General features: G+C 49.7%; 1 non-coding gene across 1 annotated transcript; it reads right to left on the bottom strand.

Moving 5' to 3' along the window:
- Positions 1–309: 309 nt before the first annotated feature.
- On the bottom strand, positions 310–401 carry TRNAI-UAU (transfer RNA isoleucine (anticodon UAU)). The gene is given in 2 exon segments: positions 310–345; positions 364–401. It is a non-coding gene; the product is annotated as a tRNA-Ile (tRNA).
- Between the last annotated feature and the right edge of the window lie 5724 nt (positions 402–6125).

Raw genomic sequence — 6125 nt, 5'->3', positions numbered from 1 at the left:
AAACGACTATACCTGCAGTGTTCTCACACAATGCTTTATTATTCTAACTAATTTGTCGCTTCGCTTTAGTGTCCCTTCAAACAGCTTCGCTGTACAATTGGTCACGTCCTTGTGCCGTTTAATTAATTAATGACGACGACGAACGCGGCAGCAGTGGCACGAGCGCGTTCGTGTGGTAGCGCCAACGAGCTAGCTGTGTAATAAAACGACGCTGGATCCATCCTGATGATGATAGTTTTGTGTCTACACATGGACACGATCCTGGGGGAACTAGCCCTTTTAACGGTTTTGCTGTAAAAAAAAATAACATTCCCCAGGTGAGGCTCGAACTCACAACCCCGGCATTGCTCACGAGCACTGTCGTATAAGTACCGTGCGCTAACCAATTGCGCCACTGGGGAGGAACGGCAGGGCTGCCAAGAGATGCAAACAGTTATCTGCAGCTGTCAAAGTTCCAGCGGCACTTGTGCGCTTTTTGTTCTTTGACGTGAGGCATCGATCTTTTGTCAGTGAATGCTTCGCTTGGTCCGCTGTTCTCCCGAAACACAAGCGATATAGCTGCGGATGTTCCCACAACAAAAAAAGAAAGTGGCGGGCGCTTAAGCTTCGCCTTTAAGAGTGGAACGCGATACATTTCACAGATCCCCGACTGCTTGTCACGTGTCCCGGCAACCGCAGCTTACTTGCGGATGCGCGGAGACGAGCGCGATGGTGTTGTTAAAAAAAATGATGGGGTTTTAATTGTCAAAACCACTTACTGATTATGCGGCACTCCGTAGTGGAGGACTCCGGAAATTTCGATCACCTGGGGTTCTTTAACGTGCACCTAAATCTAAGTACACGGGTGTTCTCGCATTTCGCCCCCATCGAAATGCGGCCGCCGTGGCCGGGATTCGATCCCGCGACGTCGCGCTCAGGAGCCCGACACCATAACCACTGAGCAACCACGGCGGGTGATGGTGTTGTTGCAAGGAGCCGAGCGGGCCGCGCAGCTCGGAAAAGGGGGTTTGTGTTGGAGTCGCGCAACAGAATGATATTTTTTAGTGCGTTCAAATTAAACACCCCCGTTACCATGTCTGTAGGTGCTCTTTAGGTCGTACTTTACGATTTTTCTGGTATATTTTACTTTGAGGAATTCAGTTATTTCAGTAACGCCTCTGCGACACGCGGAGGGCCTGCGTGGTATGGTATGGTATGAATAACTTTATTTAGGTCCTGAGGGATCAGTCTGGGACTGATGCGGGCCGCTCCCACGTCGGTACAGAGAGGCCGAGCCCCTCTGCCGTCACACGGGCCCTCTGGACAGCCCCGAGTTGGTCCGCCAGCACTTCACTGTGCAGCATCCGCTGCCACCACTGTTCACCTCGAGAACCATCACCGCCCAACGCCAAGCAGCGCCAAAGCATGTGTTCTAAATCGAGCAAACCCCCACACTTACTACAATAGAGTGAAACCCCGCAGTCCGGATTAATTTTCTTCATGATGACCTGGTTAGGGTACGTACGTGTCTGCAGAAGCCTTAATGTAACCGCCTGTGGCCTATTTAATTTAGAATGTGGCAGGGGGAATGCCGTGCGCCCTAGGTAATAGTGCTTGGTGATTTCGTTGTAGGTTAACAGCTGGTCCCTGTACTCAGGAGCGTGAGATCCAGCCCCTTCAGGGAGTACACGGCACACTAATGCTCGTGCCTCCCTGTGCGCCACCTCGTTGAGGTTACGCGGGGCTCCCTCCACTGTCCCCATGTGCGCCGGGAACCAAGTAACTGTATGCGAAGTGATATCCCCACCCTGCAGCAGTCTGTTAGCCGGTTCCGCAACAAGTCCTCTCGAGAAAGCTTTAATCGCAGATCGCGAGTCACTAAACACCATAACTCTTCTTGAATCAATTAGTGCTAGAGCAATAGCCGCCTGTTCGGCAACCCCCGGATCTTTTGTATAAATGGAAGCAGCATTTCTAACGCTCCCTTTGCCATCTACCACCACCACCGAATAAGCATTTTTACCATTATTCCATGCGGCGTCAACAAAAGCAGACTCCTCCTCCTGATCCTTTGCCTCTCGCAACAAAGCCCTAGCTCTCGCGACCCGCCTCCCTACATTGTGCACGGGGTGCACATTCTGTGGAAACAGACGAACCATGATATTGACCCTAAGGTTCACGTTCAACTCGTGTAGGGGCGCCCTATCGTGCGACACAGCCACCGATTCTTCAATTGACTCTAAAATATACCTACCCGCTGGTGTACCTAGCAACCACTCCCTCTGTGCAGTACGCTGAGCCTCGGCAATTTCATCTAAAGTATTATGCAAACCGAGTCGCAACAACATATCGTTTGACGTAGTCATAGGCCGACCAAGCGCAGCCTTGACGGCTTTTCTGATTAATGCTTCCAATTTAATTTTCTCCCCCCTATTCCAATTTAGCATAGCTGCCACATACGAGAAATGACACATAATAAATGCGTGAACTAAGCGCATCGCACCTTCTTCTCCTAAACCCCTATGCCTATTAGAGATGCTTCTTATAAGTCTTATCGCCTCCTCCGTCTTCTTGGTAATACGCTGAATGGTTCTAATGTTCGATCCGTTCGCTTCAAGTACAAAACCCAGGACCGTGATTGCTTCAACTTTGGTTATCACCGACCCTCCCCTAGTATGAATTCTAATGCAAGGCTCAACTTCCGGTACCCAACCCTTCGGCCTACGACCTAGCTTCTTAGATTTTAAGATACACAACTCCGACTTTTTAGTGGAGCACTTGAGCCCATGAGACCCAGATACTCCTCCGCAAGCGTTACCACCTTCTGCAGCCTAGCCTCAAGCTCTCTATCACTACCACCGACACTCCATATAGTAATGTCATCCGCGTAGATAGAATAGCCAATATCCTGGACAGTGTCCAGTCTATTAGCCAACTTCGACATCGCCAGATTGAACATAGGCGAGAGTACGGATCCCTGCGGAGTACCACAGCAACCCAATTTAAAGACTTCCGACTTTATCTCTCCAAACTTGAGACATGTCCTTCTATCCATGAGGAAAGCCTTGGCAAAATGGAAAAGCCGCTGCCCCCTATTCAAGTCCGATAGCGCCTGTAGAAGGAAAGAATGACGGATTTTATCGAAAGCTTTTTCCACATCAAGTCCAATTAGTGCCTTAGTATCCTTAGTCCGCCGGTCAAGGAGCTGATGCTTAATCCTGATCATAGCATCCTGAGTCGAGATGCCGGGCCGAAATCCTATCATCGAGTGCGGAAAGACCCCATTGCCCTCAACATAACGCGTTAGCCTATTTAAAATGACATGCTCAGCGACTTTCCCCAAACACGATGTCAGGGAAATGGGTCTGAGATTTTCAAGCCCTATGGCCTTCCCCGGTTTGGGTATCAGAACAGTAGTTGCAAGTTTCCACTCTTCCGGGAAAGAGCCTTCCTTCCATCGGTAATTGATCTCCCTCGTAGGGAACTCAACTGACCCGTCGTCTAAATTCCGTAACATTTTATTCGTAATGCCATCCGGCCCTGATGCCGATCGACCATTAAGATTCTGTAGCGCCATCCTGATATCACCTTCAGTAAATTCCGCATCCATAGCTGCATTTTCGTCCCCACTATGTTCCAAAATCACGTCAGGTGTATCGTGCCAGGTCTCCAACGGAAGGTATCTCTCAGCCAAATCCTTCAGCAACTCCTGCTCCGTGGAGTCCCGACACGCCTGATGGACCAGCTTACCTATCACAGTCCTCTGATTAGATTTAGTGTTTATCTCATCTAGTAAATGTCTGAGCAGACTCCAGGCGCCTCCCCTCTTAATGCAACCATCAATAGAATTGCATACTTCATCCGATTGCTGCTTGCACAGTACCCGACAATGGTCTTCAATTTCCTGATTAACCACTGCTATACGCTTTCTAAGACTTCTATTCAATCTCTGACCCTTCCATCTCGCTAACATCGACTGCTTCGCTTCCAACAAATGCGCCAAGCGACTATCCATGTGTTCCGTGTCAATATCGGTCTGAACCTCTCTAGTGGACGCCTCAACGTCACATTTAAGCTGACTAGTCCACTGTTCCAAGGTCAACTCATTTCCCTCATCTTCGATCCTCTGCGCTCTTCGTTTCCTAAACGCATCCCAGTCAACCATCCTGAATGTGCGCTCCTTTTTATTAGCCACTACCAAAGTAATCATAAGTATGTAATGATCGCTACCAAAATCTATATTAGAATTGGACCAGGACGAATCCACCACCCCCCGAACAAAAGTGAGATCAGGTGTCGAATCTTTACATGTCGACGTGCCACATCTGGTGGGACACGAAGGGTCTGTAATCAGAGTTAAATCCAAGTCTAGTGCCTGCTGCCATAGTCTCTCCCCATTAATAGTGCTATAAACATACTTCCACACATGATATGGTGCATTGAAGTCCCCTCCAATAAGCAACGGTGCATCATTAGCCAGATTGGTTGCCTTGGTCAAGAGAGATTTGAAACTCTGCTTCGTGTCCCGGGGGCTACTGTACAGGTTAAGCAGGTAAACGCTCCTCTGACATGACCTGTGCCAACCTAATATTACCTCCACCATAATATATTCAATCTTGCCATCCGCCATGTGAAGATCATGTCTAATATACGCCAACCTCCTATTAATGAGAGTAGCGAGTCCTCTGTCCTGCTCATTATCCTTAACTTCCGCTTTGAAATCCGTTAAGGTCACGTTAGACGTCAGTGTTTCCTGTAACATGATAACTAGAGGTTTTACACCATGCGTTCTAACAAACTGCTGCAGAGACGCCTTCTTATGATTAAACCCCCTACAATTCCACTGCCAAATACTAAATGAACTATTTAATAGAGCCATCTTGACCACGGAAATTTGGTGAACTAGTTTTGAGCTCAAGTCCCCTCGGCGACTTACCCTGTTGGGCTAGCGGCCGAGTGCACTCCCGCTCCATAACAGGGACCACCGTCTCGTTTAGATATATTTCAATTTTGCATAATCTTTGATCCGTGATATTTTCCCTTCTTCTATCCGCTCCAGTCTACTAATGATCTGATTTACACTTTCTTGCAATGTCGCCATCATTGCTTTAAGCTTGGAACCGACTTTTCCCTGAATCCGCACGGTCAAGGATAGGGCCCTCTTTTTCGGAGCAGGCGTCTCCTCGTCCGCCATGGTCTCTTCTGCGACCTCCACAGACCTTGGTACCTCAACCGAGTCATCATGTTTCCTAGCCTGTCCTAAGCTACCGCTGTTACCGGAAGGCAAGCCGTTCCTAAGTTCAGCTATCTCTTTGATAAGCCCGTCAATGGCTGCTTTTAAGCTATGATTCTCTCTCTCCAATTGCACAATCCTATCCCTGTCCCTATTACTATTCACATGCTCCTGGCGCTGCTCGCGCGCTTGGCCGGCGCTGATGCCGCCCTTGACCTTGTCAGCCCAGGTGGTCTGGCTTCCAGCTGCAGGAAAGCGCACCCGCGCCTCCCTAGAAACCGATCGGCTCCTGGTCGTTGGAGTCCCAGTCGATGGCCGCTGCCTCGACCTGGAGCGGCTCCTAGAGCGCGAGCGTCCCTTAGAGCGTTGGCGGGCGCTCACCAGCTGCACCATCTCGGCTGCCTCCTGTTCCGCCGTTAGCACCGTCCTGGCTCTCTCCTGTCGTCGAACACGCACGACACAGGGAAGCTGGTATCGTTGTCTGCATTGTTTATCCGCGGTCAGGTGTCGTCCGCCACAAAGCTTGCAACAAGGCACACAGTTGTGATCCTCTTCAGGGTTTCGAGCCCCGCATCCTCGGCATTCAAAACAATCGGGCGCCGGGCAGACATCCGCCCGATGTCCAAGCTTGCCACACACATAACACACATCCAACTGCTTTCGATACAGGAAGCACCGGACCAGAGTTGGCCCATTTCTGACGAAATTGGGCACTTTTAACCCGTCGAAAAGAATGATGACTGATCCTGTTTTTTATTCGTTTGACCGCCATAGCCAGCGGGTTGCGATCGTTAACAATGTTCCGCTCAAGTGTCGCGGGGCCATCGATAACGTCTACATTGCGAATGACCCCCTTACACGTAGTGTGTGGGGCCGTCTCGTACGCACTGACTTCAAAATCCTTGTCTGCCAC

The sequence above is a fragment of the Dermacentor andersoni genome, chromosome 10, assembly GCF_023375885.2.
Source record: "Dermacentor andersoni chromosome 10, qqDerAnde1_hic_scaffold, whole genome shotgun sequence".
NCBI lineage: Eukaryota > Metazoa > Arthropoda > Arachnida > Ixodida > Ixodidae > Dermacentor > Dermacentor andersoni.
This window is presented reverse-complemented; position numbering and strand designations above follow the sequence as displayed.